This window comes from Osmia bicornis, chromosome 9, assembly GCF_907164935.1.
Source record: "Osmia bicornis bicornis chromosome 9, iOsmBic2.1, whole genome shotgun sequence".
In the NCBI taxonomy this organism is placed as follows: domain Eukaryota; kingdom Metazoa; phylum Arthropoda; class Insecta; order Hymenoptera; family Megachilidae; genus Osmia; species Osmia bicornis.
Genome location: NC_060224.1, coordinates 7,108,064 through 7,124,684, shown reverse-complemented (window position 1 = coordinate 7,124,684; position 16,621 = coordinate 7,108,064). Strand labels below are relative to the sequence as shown.

Sequence of the window (16,621 nt, the reverse complement as noted above, 5' to 3'; positions counted from 1 at the left end):
ACCAGACCACCGCGATTGTTATCATCCTAACGTTAATTACAGGTAAATTGACCGCGCGGATCAAGATCAGTTGCTATTTAGCAGCGATCTATTAAGATTTGGCTTAATAGCGTTCGCTTTTCGAGTACTCGAATTTCGAGTCAAACAATGATCGGTCGATCGAGTCGAGTCGCGCGCTTGAATTTGCCGAATTACTCGAAATCGACGAACTGTTCGAAACAAAAGCGAGCTACTCGAAAAAATCGAACTACTCGGATATTCGAGCTGAAAATTCATCTTCAAGTAAATCGAAATTTTACGACTGCTTGAATATTCGAGTAGTTCGCTTTTGTTTCAAACAGTTCGTCGATTTCGAGTAATTCGGCAAATTCAGACGCTCGACTCGGCTCGAAAAATCGAAGCGAGTTCAGCTCGGCTCGTAAATTACGAGTACTCGTACACCTCTACTTTTCACTTATCCTCTTCGAGACAGCTGCTCATCGCCTGTCAAGAGAATTCGGATTCTAACGATCCCTGCGTTCGTTAAACATTAATTGCTAACGAGCTAGTCAGTTGCCGAACAGTTTGAGAAAGGAATTAAAGTTTCTCGCGGGTGTTGGAGCACGTTTTCCAGCCAACCGACCAACGATACCCTGTAAATTCCTTGGCCGATCGCAACAGCGAAACCTTAATTAAAAACTTCTGTTCGTTCGTTTGCAAATCTTTCGCAATTCGAGACTGAGCTTTGTCTCAGAATGAGAAACCGATAAACGGATCGAAGTTTCTCTTCCGGTGTGCTGCTCCCCCCGTACCCTTTCACCCTTCGAAAACTGAATGTTCGAGCGTTAATCCGAGTAAACGGATCAGGCCACGCGGATTCGAATCGATGCCTTGGAAAACCTCCTTAGGCCAAGTCCAATTAAGTCTTCGAACATTGGTACAAAAAGGTCGATCGAGGAGAGACCACCGATATCCTTAGGTATCGTTTCCAAGACTAGATTGCTAAACTTCGTTAACTCAAAACTCTGCTTTCCTTCGTGGAGAATCATCCTCCCTTCACATCGACGAAGGCTGAAACTTGGTCGTTTCGAGGGAACCAAAGTTCAAACTAAAATTGCTTATTGTCTCCGTTATTCGTTCCATTTTCCCGATTCGTCGTGAAATCTTTTCGGCTGAATCTCGTCGACGAATATTCCAAGTTCCTTCGTCAGAATCCTTATTTCCTCTGTCCGCGTTCCGTCTCGATGAAACGAGTGTGTCATAATCGATTCGACGTTGTTCAAGGAAGGACCAAACTCGAGGAAAGACTCGGAGGAAGAAGAAAAAGAAGGAAAATCGATCCTGAAGAAACTTGCTTCTCCCGAGGTGCTTCCTGTGTACTCCTTTTCGAAGTTCAGTTTCCTATCGAGTTACGTTCGTGAATTATTGACCGCAGGGTGTTAAATACGATCACATGGATGTATATTACGGTAGCGGTAGGGTCAACGTGTTAATTAAGGATCATACATTCGCGGTGGTGACTGCAGTGTTAGCGTTCTCTGTGCTAAGTAAATATCCATTCGAATTGTACGGTATCCACGCTCACGATTAGCCCGGACTGAATTATTTTCCGGGATTAATTGTGCGTACTTAATTTGAACCTTGGCTGAAACGATAAATCTGCCGACGCTGGATCCACCTCCTGGGGTTAGGTTCATGCTGAACAGAATCTGCAGGATTCGAATACCAGGTAAGGTTTCATCATTCCCTCTTTTTTTTCTATCTTACGCTTCATTTGAACTATTTTGTGAGGTAGATCGTTCCAATTTTTGGCCATCGACGTTCCAAGGTTAATTGGCATCGCCATTTAAAGCAAGAGCTCAATGTCTCGTTGGTCATTAAATGATTAAGCCAGCTTTTTATTCTAGTCACGTTTCCGTGCAGTTAGGTGCATTTTCGTCGCGTGATTATAACTGCCGCTGCTTGCAGTAGAATTAGCCGATAGGGGAGGTTTTCAAAGCACTCGCGTGTCGTTAACCCTGTCAGGTGTGGCAATATCGCGCGACAAACCCCTTTTCCCTCGATCTGAATGAAAAAGATTCGAGGAATTCCCTTCAATACGCGGGGCGTTCCAAGAATTTCTGGGCTGTCGCAAAGAGAATGAGAAAGTTCATTCTTGGAAGTAGGTGAAATATTCAGCAAATGTAGCACAACCGCTGGTTGCCTTTATTTCATTATTTTCATGAAACTGACGTGTTCGATTACGAGGAACGTACGAAAAGTTCTGAAAACCGCCTTCTTGTAATCTAAAGACGACGATGAAGTACGATCAACGATTTTTAATGCAAAATATTCCTAATTTCATCCCACGAGTATGCCAAACCAGCACTTTAACTTCAATCTACACTCGAAAGAAAATCTCATCGGGCAAAGTATTTTCCAACTGGAATCGAATCGAATTTGGAAAATTTTCCAGGCTATTCCCGAATCGACGTCATTTAAAAGACGCTCTTAACTGGATCGGGTATTGCTCTCAGGATATTGGCCGTTTCTGATCCTCCCTAATGGAACCACGAAAAACGTTTTTTTTTTCCTCGGCAAGCTTCGTTATCGATGCCATCGTCGCGGAAAAATCTGAAGAGTCAGCCGCGGGAACGTTTCTACACGCGAAGATTGTAAGAGATAGGAAAATTCGCGGTAGTTGTAGGCTCACCTTTCGTTTCGGTACTTGAACGTCGATGGAAACCAGGCTTCTCTGCATAATGCACCAACTGAGCTGAGAAAATCGAATTATGCAAAAACAAATTTTTCATCCTGGAATAAATTTAGCCCGGGGACAATACGTGGAGTCTCGACAGCGAGGGGGTTGACTGCGCGAGATCCATCCTTCCTAACGAGATTTCTTTCTTTTTTACATTTCCTTCTTCGGTGTGCATTAAACCGCTAAAAGGCACGATTCTCCGTCGATTATCCAGCGACTAGACTTGTTAAGAAAAGCTTGCGAATAATTCAGACAAGTCGAGTACTCGCGTAGAAATTTGGCATTGCCGATCCATCTGGCAGCCGTTGAATAAGAACAGTTTCGTTGTTCCAGGGATTTCTCGTTTAACAAGATTTCTGTGGTTTGTCCGATGTATAAAACGTAATACGCGCTAGCTACGGGGAACACTGGCAAGGGAGGATAGAAATTTGGGTCGTGATGGAAGATTTATGCGAGCGAGGTGGCTTTTTGAACTGTTAATAATCCGTACCGCCGCGCGTTCAGGCATTCTTGTTTTCTTCTATTTTTCACAAAGATTTATCGCCAGAGAATTTGCAGGGGTGTGTCTGAAAGCTGGAGTATTCGCGAATTGTATTATACTCTCCCTCGCTATTAGTATCTCCCAGCTTATAAAGTTAGCGAATGAATTTCGAGTGAATTTTGAAAAATTACCCGTGTATCAAATTTCGAACGCGTTTAAATGATTTTACACCGCGTAACAAATCAAACAGTGTAACTTCACTTCGAAACTTGCTTCGCTTAGTTGGCTAATGTTAATTAAGCGTAAACTTACGCATTCAAAGCCCCGGAGGTAGGAAACCGTGAAGGAGTAAGAGTCAGAGCGTAAGGAGAAACGGATCGCGTATAGTCAGACACGCGTTAGTTCAGCCTACCATCAGAACTCGGTGCTGTACTCGAAATAAAACTTGACGCTCGCATTAGCGGCGTCGATCTTAATCAGAAACTTCATAGTCAGCTGAACGAGATAAGCTCATTTGCGAACAAATATTTATCATCCAGTTATGCGTGCGATGTCGCTAATAATTGAACGGTTGAAACCGAAATAAAGAAAAGCGACGCGATGTGAATTTCATTCGGAACACGGTGGGAAAGGTAATAATTGCCGAAATGATATATTTCAGCTGTTAAAAACTGAAGGAGAGAGTGGCAACTTCGTTCTGGTGGAAAACGATGAAAGTGCCAATAATCTTCACGGCTGTAATTCTTTTTTCCAATTTCCTCGGATGACAAAGAAAAAAAGGGATCAGTGCACCACCCTACTAAATCCACGAGGGTGGTCAAAGTTGAAAGGTCGGCGACGGTCGAGTGATGAACGATGCGAATGACAGAATGAACAAACGTATTTTCAAGCCTTTCATGATTCATAGCCGTTTCGTTATCGTCGATCCGTCAAGTTTCGTTTTCGCGACGATACACGCTCGATTTTCGCGTTTCGTTCGAGATCATCAAAGGGGGTCGCGGTTGCGCGATAATTTCAAGCTGCACGCACGAATTATACCGTCGGTATCTTATGCTAATGCTGCGGGAAATAAAGTTCCGAAACGAGGTCCTTCGAAGCAGCAGGCAGAAGATTAGAGCGATAAATCAAGCGTTCGCCTTCGCCTACGGAAGTAAACGTTTCCGTCCTCTTCCGCGTGCTCGGTTCAACCAAATGAATCGTGTGATTCCGTTAATTGCCATCCTACAAACGACCTCCCGACTTGAGAATTATTACCTTGTTATTTCGTTCCACGACCTCAGGATCGTTGCTGTCCCGATCACTGCGCTGTGACTTTCAAACACGTCCATTCTTACACCGTTCCATTACGCGAATGCGAAACGGTTCATTGTTTCTGGTACAAAGCAGCCAAATAGGGGAAACAACAGATGAAGTAACGAACCGTGGATGGCCAAGTTACACCGCAATGTTTGTTAACGGCAATTATCCTTGATTATGTGCAGCAAATGGAAAATGACGGTGCTACGCAGCTGCTTTCGGGGAAATTGAATGCAAACAGTGCTGTTTGTAAATAGTTGCAAATGTTTTTCTTTAAAATTATCTATTAACTACCATGTCATCACTTGTGTAACGATACGTAGGTATTCTCTTCTTTTTAAGGTATTCGATATTTTATTAAAAATTCTCCACGGTCACGTTTCGTTGCATGAAACACGAAGACCAGAGGAAGTGGAAAGTCTCGTTTCCGGCTGATTCTTCTCGATAATCGTCTCGTAAAGTCGCTGCTCGGACACGAACCTGCGCGGATTTACGAACGAAACTCTGTATCATCTGCATCGAGGCGAACGGAAACTCCAGCCACTTGTTTCGATTCCGTTCCTTCCTTTTTTCATCTTTTCTTGCATGTTTCATCGATAAAATGCGCACGCGGTAAAACGATGAAGCATAGCCAACAACGTTACAAAACGTATTCATCTATTCCGTTGTTTCTTTTTATCGGAATTCGTATTTCATTATTCTATAGGAGTGGGAACCCGATATATTGCAGGGATCGCGAGCGAACTATGATCTGAACTATTTTCTGGCCTAGCTCGATGCTTTTATTTGCGAACCATCGATGTTTCCTTTTCTTCCGTTTGCATTTACGAGCCATTTCTTCTAGGGGATATCGAAACAAACAGAGAAGTTACCCCACAGCGAAAGAGTTAATAGGTTTCCGGTAATTAACACTAGATTTCCCGACAAATAGATTCGTCAAAATAGGTATAGCAATTATGGATTTTTGGAACTAAAAAGTGGGAAGGGAAGGAATTAGTATTCATATACATTTCATAATTCTATTAAAAACCAACATATGTTTTAAAAAAATTATTTAAGTTTTTCTATAATAGCAACAAAATCGTAAATGAGTCAAATTGGCTCGCTCCGGCAATCTATTGTTAAAGTGTAAATGTCCGAGAAAAGTAGGTTCTACCGGCAGACGATCCAGATAAGAAAGTCGTGACGTTGAAAAATGGGAATTTAATTTCACGGCGAAGCACAGGTGAATACCTGGAATTCGCGTTCGGAAGATTGAGCTAGAAAGAATATGGATCGAAAGACGATCGAGCTAGCTCGGTCAGGCGTAAGCTGGCAATCGAGCCCCGACAACTAGGAAGATATTGTCTGAAAAGCAGGTGTCGAACGTGAAATCGAGCGAAACGGGACTGCGTCGAATGTAACGATTCCGCCTCGTGAAATTGTCTGGCTAGAATACCATCAGAATTCTTATCCTGTGCTCACTTTTGAGAATCCAGAGATCCGGGCGACGTCGCTTTCAATTTTTCGACAGATAACGAAACGCTTGCACGCCACGTCGGTTCGGTGCATCTGTTAAAAAAAAAAGAAAATAGGAAGGGCGAAAAGAAAATAAATCCGCGTGCCGAGTGTTGGATATAAAATCGTTTAAAATGCAACGGAAGCTCGCTTCTTCGACGCTAAAACAATGCCGCGGCACGCGTACACGCCGGTGTCAGTTTCTATGGCTCACAGGAATATTGTTTATCGCATTAATATTCACGCGAGTGCTCGCGTCAGATTTACGGTTGCCGTTCTCTGCCAACTTTTCGACAATGTTTACCGCGGCACATCGATTTCCAAGCGTTAAAGCTCACAGAATGCTCCGATGGACGGATACGTATAGAGCTCGGCAGAAAACAAATAAATAAATTAAGCGAATAGGTAGAATTGATTGGACCGTGTCGATATTTTCCAATGTACCCTACGAACGCTTTTTGTGGCCACCGATGATCGTTGCAAAGAAAAGTCAATACGATCGGATCGGTTGGAAATTTAATTCAATTACCAGCATTGTTCGCGTGCTTAACCCTTTCCACCCTATCGATTGTATTTCTGAGCGTTTCATTCTACCTTCGTGGCGCTGAGAAAATATAATGAAAGTTCTCTATTAATAAACTGAGATTTCTGAATAATTACAACCCCTTTGGTGATACTTAGATACGGTCGCAATATAGATTTCTAATGAAGTTAACCGCGGTGCTGGTGAAACATTGAAACATAATTCTGCAAGAACATGACTTACACCAGGAAACCTCGAGTAAGTATCATCCTAACAGGCAAGGTCGTAAAAGCTTCAAGATTCTCATTACAACCCCTTGTTCGGGCCATTAGCAAAGTGACTGCTCAGAATTCCCAGTTTACGACGTCTGTGTTTTTCATTCTATCCCAACAGTAACTGTTGAATTTTATCTGTGCTCGTTCAACCCTTTGCAAAGGTAACCGGTTACCTGGCTACCCATTCACCCTACAAACGTTTGCTCCGAACTTTGCAATATTTTCACTTTATTCGGGGGATGTGAAATGAATTTTTGGGCTGGCCAATATGGGGCGATCACTTCTATCGCTACTCTTTGGATCGCCATAGAATTTTGAGTATAATGTAAAGAAACAATTGGTTAAATTCCCGTCGCAGGATAATTAACGACTTTAATTCCTGGCATAATTGCGACAATGCCTCTCGCGGTTGTCCCCGAAACGCTTTGCAACGAAACGTAAATCTAATTTCCAGGCTGGAGCGTGTCGAAAGCACGCGACCCTTTTTCCAACGACCGCCATAATTTGACAAGCTTACCACCGTTGTTCGTGTACATTGACAACAATATGCTATTGGTTATTCTACCTTCGCCCTTATTTTTTCCCCCGTCCCTTGCCCCATGGAAAAAACTTTCCAATCGAAAGGAGACCAGAAAAAAAAAGGAAAATAGCCTGCGTTCGGCTCGATTTTATTAAATTCTTCTTCGAACGAAAGGTAATTTCATCAATCGTGTCTGGTTAAAAAACATTGAAGGGAAAAGGAAGGAAATATACAATGTCGTTGTTACAAGACAAATGCAATTACCAGCTGCAACGAAACGAATTTATCGAACGCGTAGACAGACTGATTGACGTCACGGTCTAAAAAGCTTCGACAGTTCGGACGATTTTCGGGTGGGACAGTGATGTATTGATGATTTGCGTCCTATAGTTTTTACTAGGTTACCTCATTTCGACCCTTTTTCTCAATGAACCCGTTACACTGGCCATCCGCGTGTTGCGGTAATGCATTGTTAAGTGGCCTCCAAACTTCGGTTGCCTCGACTATGATAGATCTACGACTAGGACTTAAGGGAGTATTCCAGGGTAAGATCTAGGAATTCTATGAGATCATTTTTTTACAGAGAAACTTGTGATACTTGATCAAAGGCTGGTCCGTCTAGTCAAATTTGATGCCACTCGCAATATACTTAGGATCCTATCTCTAGTCGTTAGAGTAGAATAAGTGACTCGGTGGAAGAAGCGATCGGATTTCCCTTTGGCAGCAATATTTCTGCTCGCCCACGTTTGTCCTTCGAACCGTGCTACGTCATTTTTCGTTACTCTTATGTTAAATTACGCGTGTGTACTATATAGACGCGAGCCCCTGGTTGCAATGTAGTGGTCGATGAGCATGCTACATGTTCATTATTTGATCGTGTTACACGCCTGAACGAGACACTAGTCGAGGAACCTTTTACGTGTCGTTTCTGCCACCAAGCTTTTCCTCGCGTCATTGATTTAACTAGCTCGATACATCGAATACCGTCGCGTTTGCGTGAACCATCGTCCAAAGAAGACCCGTAACCTTCTTAAGTTTACATAAGGATAAGTATTCTCGATTGTTACGAAGAAACGAGGAAGAATTCCTAATTATAATATTTTGCAGGATTGAAAAGTATTTTTTTAAAAGAAAATTGATGTAAGGATTTTTCGGTTGAAATGAGAAGGAATGTTCGAAAGACAGAAGGTCAATTTTACGCTTCAATATCTTACTCTTTAACTTGAACTTCAATGAAGCTGCAGCGCGAAGTTTCAAGAGAACCTTTTGCTTTACTTTGTAAGAGGAATTACTTCCGTTACGGATATTGAGATACGACTGGTGATTCGTTTTGTAGAGCGATCCTTCCTCGAAAAGAATTTCAAGCATAGCAAGCGCTTCAATAACGTGCCAAGCGTATTAATAATTTTCAAGCTGATAAGGTGTAATTTGTTGTATTTCGTTCATTGCGTCAACGGACATGTTAATTGGAATGTTCCTAATTTTTCTTCTATTTGAAGTTCATTAAACGTTAATTACTGAAAGCATCCACGGTTGTCAGATACAGTTTTATCGAAAATCGTGCTCGCGAAATCGCGCAAGTTTAATTAAAATTCGCGTTCAATTCGGCAACGGGGCTGGATTACAAACGGGAGATCAATGGATCAGAAGTTATCGCGATTAAACGAATTCCTCTGAACAAGAACCCGTTGTGTCCTTTTTACGCCGAGAACGATGCCATTGTCCAAAAAGGACCCCTCTCGCGTCGAAACACATCGAACGAATTGCTCTGAAATTTACGGCTAACGGCATCGATTTTCTGATTCCTCCGAGAATTCCAGAGGCAGGAAAAAAAAGGAAGAAATAAAATACTGAAAAAATACAGGCACCTGTAAACGTACGTTTTGAAGGATCGTATTTTTTCAGTTATACAACCACTTTCGTGTTTTATCACCTATTTGTTTATGTTTCGAGGCCCGACAGCTTGTAATAGTTTACGCGAGGAAGGAAACTATGAATTTCAAATAGAAATTTAATGTATCGCGTAAAAGTTACACGGTTGCATAGAGTGTACCGGGAAAGATATTACGTACCAGCGTAATCCATTTACTTCGAAGAATGTAAATATGTGTAACGTTACTAATGATGAATAATGGTTCGATACAAAATGTTGAAATTGAAAAATGAAAATTTCGAATAAATGAAGAATAAATAACGTTGATCGTCGAAGCGTGAATTAAAGAAATGGAGCGAATTCAAGGAAAAGTAGGTGGAGAGGAAGGGTTGATCGTAATCCACGGCGGTGTCCTTTTCGCTAACAGTGTCACGAATAATTTGTAACAATTACTGCGGCAACTATGAATGCAAACGCGTCGTTCTCCCTCCGATTCTCGGTGGTAGAGACATGATTTTGGAAACGAGCCAGCATTTCAAGGTAGTCGTTTCCGACCTTCAACCGTGCACTCTCTGTTTCCTACAATCCTGCGCTATAATTTTAAGCTGCCGTTTGCCGTTTAATAGCTGAGAATTCGACAAACCAGTTGGAAAATTTCGTGACGATTCGGACGATGAATTACCTGATTCGCGGAATCAGATTAATTCCATTTGTTTGTTCGATATTGAAAGTAAAAAGCCCGATGCGGTATGGATTTTCATTTATAACAACTCGACGCGTGATTTACGTGAAAATGATTCCTTCGTCAATCCGGGCTAATTGTTTGCGCGAAATGGCACAAAGCGAGGCAAGTAGATCGATCGGTTCTCGACGTTCCGTCAGACAATTGCATCGAAAGTTTCACCTGTTGCTTTTCGCGACTGTCCGAAGACACGGTCGGTCTGTCTTCGAAACGAAGAAAATCCGCCTCGCGATACCAGGCGGAATCGCGATTAGATCGAGCGTAACCAAAAAGCCGCGAGCCTGTTTGCCGATAATCGATCGCATCGGCTCGATAGGAAGAGGGTTGGAAAGAGGAAACATCGGTGTCGTCTATTTTTATTTCCGCCAGTTTAATTGAATTGCTTTGCTACGCTTCATCAAACTTCATTTCAGAATCGTATCCTGCTTTTCGAAAAAATCTCGACGAATTTTTATGGAGGGACTTTAAAAACCAGCATCCGGATGGATCTTGAAAGAACTCGGAGAAAGTCTAACGTCGTTTCAAAGTCTTACGGGATAGTCAAAAAAGAGAACTGTTAACTCTGAAGTTTTATCACTCTTTTTCTCTCATCTTTTTCATGGAATCCTCTGCAATAATTGAATAATCAAGTGATTCATAAAAGTAGAGAGAAAAGTTAAAACTTTGTCACTCTCGAAGCGAGATGCAACTTTTGCCATTGTTCTCGTAACAAATGTTTTGCAAATGAAAATACATAAATCTTGCAATAAAACAAGGACGATTTTAACAATAAAAGCGTAGGTGGAGATGGTGGAATAGGTCAGGTATAGCGGTCGTTCGAAAACGTTGTCCCTTTAACCTTTTGCTTGGCGAAAACCAATACGACCCAGGCCAGCCACGTTCACCGATATTTCTCTCTCGATTATAAATCTCTCATCCCCTTTTCTCGCCCATTGCCTCCAAGATAATTCCTCGGACTGCGCTTTACCCGTCAACACCAATTTTCACGCCTAACCAAACGCATAACGCAGCCAGAGATCTCGAGATAATTTTAATTAAAACGTAATTGCCCGCGCGAGCTTCGACCGAATGAGCTTCAGAGAGGACAACGATTATACAGGGCTTGGCCAACTATTTCCATTTGTGAAAATGTGCCCGAGTTCCTGCATCGAATGCAACCACCCTGACTATACAAATCCTCTTCAGCTCCGTCATCCTGATTCTAGAAGAAACTTAATCGAATTGAAATTCCTTTGTTTATCGAATCGATTAACGCGTCGAACGTTTTCCTACGCTCGATAAAAGTTCTCTCGGGAAAATGATTACGTTCGATAGCAAACCTAATTTCTCTAATTTCAATTCGATTTAATATCTAATTTATAACGTTGCACTTTTTTCCCTTTCATTCGATCCTGATTCGAGTAAGTGGCGGATTGGATGGAAAAAAAAAAAAATTGAAAAGAAAAAGCCTGCGTTTGGTGACCCAAATCTGCGGTCGCGTCAGTTTGGTGGCTCGCGGCAAACGAAAACCCACGGGAGTGGATTGAAAAGAATCGGGTTAACAATCAGATCTCTCTGCACACAGAAGCGTACACACGGAATATCAAAGTTCGTTTTTCTTCTTCACGTGGACGACCGACTGATGTACATTTTATTTACGGGTCCGTTCTTCAACGCCGAGTACACCGGTTATTTACGGGCTTCCATCGTTTATTAGTTATTATCGACGGGCTCTACCCCCATACATCGACGCTCATCGACGCCCAACGACGCTCGATATCTTATTCCAGAGACTGGGAAGACCTTCGTTGAACTTGATCGTTACGGGTGAACGAGAGCCATCCTGATCGATACACGATACACGCTCTTTTCTGTGTGATCTTTTCTTATATACCAGCAACGATACTTTTTTTTTTTCAACAGTATTAAAAAATGAGAATATTATGCTCGAAAGGTACTGATCAAAGTGCCGTGTTTCGACGAAAGGATTGCCACAGAACCACAAGGGAATAGACATCTAGCAATTAGCTAATTTGAAACGTTTCTCTCACGGTACGTTTCACGCACGGTATCTACTCTTTCGTTAGCGTTGAAACAACACGAATTTATGGCTCGAATTTTCTATCGACCAGGATATAGACCGATTGCCCGTGACTGTACGTATTCGCGAGATTACCTAATCCCATTAACGATCCCAACAAATTACGAGCGAACGAGCTAAACCGCGGATAATTGAAAGATTCTCGTGAAATTACCCGTGTCGAAAGTCAATCTCATTTCTGATCTTCTCGTTCTGTCTTGATCCCGTTGTAATTCCTCTTGTATCCAGGCCCCATAAATCCTCGACCGGGCCAAACAAGAAGCTCCCGGGCTCACGATTTCCTGCTGTATGCGAGAACGAAATATGGTTTCCGATAAATCTTTTCTAGCCCGTGCACAGACTATTACCGGTCCACCAAATCTCTTCCATATGTATTTTTTTTATTCTTCTATCCATCCTGAAGCTCCGCTTTCATCGATGGCGGCGCGAGAATAAGAACCGAGGAAACAAAGATTTTTCCACTCGTTTCGAGAAGGTTACCTCGAACTTCCGGGGTGTATTAAATTTAACGACGTTTAGATATCAGGTGTTCGTGGTTGTCTCCGTTAGAGTTTCGTATCTAGCCTTAATTACGGTTTACGATAGCGTGGCCTGACTCTGTCCTCTATCTATTTACGATCGAGCAGTAAACATGGACCGAGTCCCAAGAGTTAGCTAAAACTCGAGTGTTTACGAGCAACCCGCTGCAACGGAGACGCTGTGAAACTTCGACCGTTCCTTTTTCATTTCTTTCCACCCTTTAACACCTTCCCTCTCATCCATCCACTGCGAAAACGATCGACCGTGAGACGCGACAGACTCGCGATAAACAATTATTAAAACACCTTCCCCGAGTTTTTCCAACGATTCCCGAAGCTTTTGATCAAGATCCGATAGAAAGTTCGTAAAGGATAGGAAATTTGACGATTTGTTTTGCGGCTAGGAGACTCTCGAGGGAGTCGTTTAGGAATCCAATAGCGGAGTATCAATAAAAAGACGGTAAATCACGTGCTTCGAAGCGTATTCTCGCGATTTATCGATCGCATTGCAGGATTGACGCAAGACAGAGAGCATCATCTGTGCGTGACTCTGGGGTAGCCTATGGGTTTGCGGCAAAGAAAAAGAAATACCTTCTACAACCGTCGAAGACACCCTCGAGATTGATAATCCGCTTATTGGACTGAACGCGAAGGGGGTGCGGGTCGGGTTTTTATCGGTGTCGCGCCATGGGAGGGTGATTGCTCGCCGGAAATCGCGTAATCTGTGTAGTTGAAACAAGGGTGACGGGTACAGAGGCAAAAATAGGTTGGAACAACGATTATCCTGACTAATGGGATAACCCTGGGACCCGTTCATTTTTTCCCCCAGATAGTTGTTTATCAGTTTTTGATTGTACCCTGCTGAAAAAAACTGAGAAACCTTCGTTGGTCTGACTAATGCGATATATTACTACTCCCTGAACCAAGTTGCCGTTTAATTTAGGCCGACCGCACACGAAGCTACTAAGCAGAAACGTAATTAGTTGGTGACTGAAATCACAAACTAATTAATTACCGGTTAGAGAGTCGATTCCGCATATGCAGCTACTCAATAATAACAAAAGCTGTTTCAGTTAAATGTGATATACCGTGCAAGGAAGTGAAATTATGTCAAATACTGACTAGTGATGAAGAAAACATGGTAGTGAAAAAGGGAACAGAAAAGAGAATATTAGGCTGCAAGGAATATTTCATATAAATATATCATAAAAAATGACAAGAAATATGAATATTTTATGTGATAAAAATACTGGAAACCATAGTCGCTATGCGATTGAGAAGTCGAGTCAATGGGAACGGATTAGTGGGGCATTACTAATTAATTACTAATCAGTAGCGTCGTCTGCGGCAGTACATATAATTGCATTAGAAGTGACTCAAAATTAACTGATTTGTAACTTGCATTGTTAATCAGTTTCTTTTGCATAGCTCCGTGTGCGGACGGCCTAACCCTTACGTCTAATATCTCCTCGTCATCAAACGTGTTAATATATGTAAAGAAAGTGGACTCTCTTTATTCGAATCTCCCGAGTTTCGCGCGAGTGCGACGATAGAACAATAGCGGATCAGCAATATCGATCTATAGAAAGGGATAGATAGTAGTTAGTAGAGGGACGGAAGTTGCACACGTGCAACAATTAGGCAGAATAGACAAAAGAAAAACGATTAGAAAGAACAGAGCAAAGAGAGAAAGGATAAATTAAGGAACTTTAATTGTCGTTTCTTTGATTTACAGAGAAACAAATTCTGGTTCACCCTTAATTGAAAATCCTCAATTAATTGTCTTATAAAACGACAATTAAAGTTCCTTAATTTATCCTTTCCCTCTTTGCTCTGTTAAGTTCTTTCTAATCGTTTTTCTTTTGTCTATTCTGTCTAATTGTTGCACGCGTGCTCTCTCTTCCGTCCCTCTACTATCTATCCCTTTCTATAGATCGATATCGCTATTGTTCCATCGTCGCACTCGCGCGAAACTCGGGAGATTCGAATAAATAGAGTACACTATCTTTACATATATAAAAAGTTGAATAGCAATGAAGCGTGAAGGAATGTAAACGAAGCATTAATGCCTGAAAGTTTCCGAACAGCAGGCATATTTCTTGGCCAACTATCGACTAACGATTTCAACTTCGAAACAAAGTTTCTAGACAGAAGTGTTTCGTTATCCGCGCAGCGTGGAAGCCTAATTGAAGGAAAATCGACCGGGTTATTTGCCACCACTGTCAATAACATGCCAATTACCGTCTGTTTGCTACCATCTGATACCCACAAATATTCACTTTGTACGTTGTCTAACGAAAGCTCGTCCTTCGTGTTTGTCGAGCAATCTTTCATCCCTGATTTCCAATCTTCCCTTTAAATCGTAGCTTCGTCCCTTTAACCCTTGCGCAGGTGACTTGCTATTTCTGTATTCCCTTTTTTACCTCCATTCTTTCAACATTTTTACGTCGATTATATTTTCGAAGTAACACGGTTAGATCTGTTTCCATTTCTCGACCGGCCCTCGTGAAATTGAACAAAGACATATTCGTCGAGGGTGACAGATGATAATCTCCGTGACCCCCTCAGGTAAACTCGTCTGCTCGTTACACATGTAAGATACAAGGACTTAGCCGAATCTCCAGCAGTCACCGTGAACCGTGTACATGAATCACTTACACGCTAGAAGCGACGCTTTTTATAAACGACCTTTTTTCCCCCTAGCTTTACGGCGTACGAAGGTCGTGGCAGGTGTAGCCGTGGCCGGTGTTGGAAAAAATATTCGCCAGGTAACGACGTGGGTGTACATTCGTCACGCGACTCGCGTGCCGGTGTTACCGGGAAGTAGAACCGTGTAAAACGTCGGTTCATTAGAAGATTTCACTCGTGCACCGAGTTTAGCCGCCTTATACCTTTAATAAACCACCGTATTCCCTTGTATACGACGTAACGAAGGGCGGAAATTTTCCTCGATTTTGTTCTGCACCCACCTTTCCCTGCCTGAGTTGCCAGTTTACTTTCCTGGAACGCGTATAACCAACGCTGGCTAAACCGTAGTAGCTCATTTAGATCCTCGTATCTACCCCTCTGTGTCTTATCTATCATCTTTGCATTTTTAACGATATTCTCAAACAATTCCTTTTTTAAGGAAACTTAGCGGCTGATAATTTTATTACAACCCTTCAACGAAGCATCAAATGGCCAATGTTTATTTATACCCGTTGAATATGCTAACAACGTTATGGTCGGACACAAATGGCTAATTTATCAGGAAAAGAGAAATAGAAGGAGGAGGAGAAATATTTTATAAGCTCGCATATAGAACGCTCGAAAACTTGTACATGCAAATGCACTGGAACTAGTCGTCCCCTTTGCCACGCTATCTCTACCTTTTCTCTTCGCTATTTTCTCTCTCTCTTTTTTATATTTTTTATCGATAGGATCTCGTCGCGAGTTGCACGAACAGAATGGGAATTAGGTTCCGGTACAAGAGTACAGACCTTTCGCTCTTCTCCGCTCTTATTTTTTACTATCCTCGAAATACGGAATACGTGCGTCCGATACGCTGGTATTATCATTCCTCGACAACTATTACGCGACACGACTCGGATGGGTATCTACCCTACGTGCATTCGCTTCGAAATTTACCTGAAAGAGCGAGGAACTTCAGCCTTCGGCTATTTAGCTTGAATTGGCTCGTTTGATCGTTCGAAGAATTTAATTACTAATTGATTCTACGCGTTGCTGTTACTTTGAGGTAACAAATTTGTAGTTCCTTTTGTTCGTGTCTCGAACATCCCCAGAGAAGGACGTTTGTCCTTTCTAAGCCTAGCTTAGCGATGTTTCGAGACGAGCAGAAGAGGCGCGGATCATCCCCATACGCCACGCAACATAGCTTCTTCGAAGGGTGTAGAGGAGGGTAAAGAAAACCTCGTTTTGGTAACGTCACGTGTTTTCCTTTCGTCTCCCCCGTTGATCTCTCGATTTACGCGTTCGGATAGCTCCACGTGGATCGAGAACGGATTCAATTAAGCGAGCGTGTCCCCTTTGAACCCCGATCTCGTCGATACGACGCGTTCGTTTTCTCTTCTTTCGGAGGAAACGCGATGTTCCGTCTG

At 42.3% G+C, this 16,621-nt stretch overlaps 2 protein-coding genes across 7 annotated transcripts in view; one reads left to right on the top strand and one right to left on the bottom strand.

The window, feature by feature from the left end:
* The window catches only part of LOC114874409 (double-stranded RNA-specific editase Adar), a 75,790-nt gene that overhangs the window by 26,804 nt on the left and 32,365 nt on the right, over positions 1-16,621 (bottom strand). The window lies entirely within an intron of this gene.
* LOC114874411 (dopamine receptor 2) overlaps positions 1-16,621 on the top strand; it is a 50,008-nt gene that overhangs the window by 1,093 nt on the left and 32,294 nt on the right. For 2 of the 5 annotated variants that reach the window (XR_006829646.1, XM_029183651.2), the window contains exon 2: positions 1,264-1,708. The gene's annotated coding sequence lies outside the window, so the exon portion shown is untranslated. Of the gene's footprint in view, positions 1-711; positions 1,709-16,621 lie in introns of those variants that run through there. The other 3 variants (XM_029183654.2, XM_029183653.2, XM_046286975.1) reach the window with 2 other exon arrangements.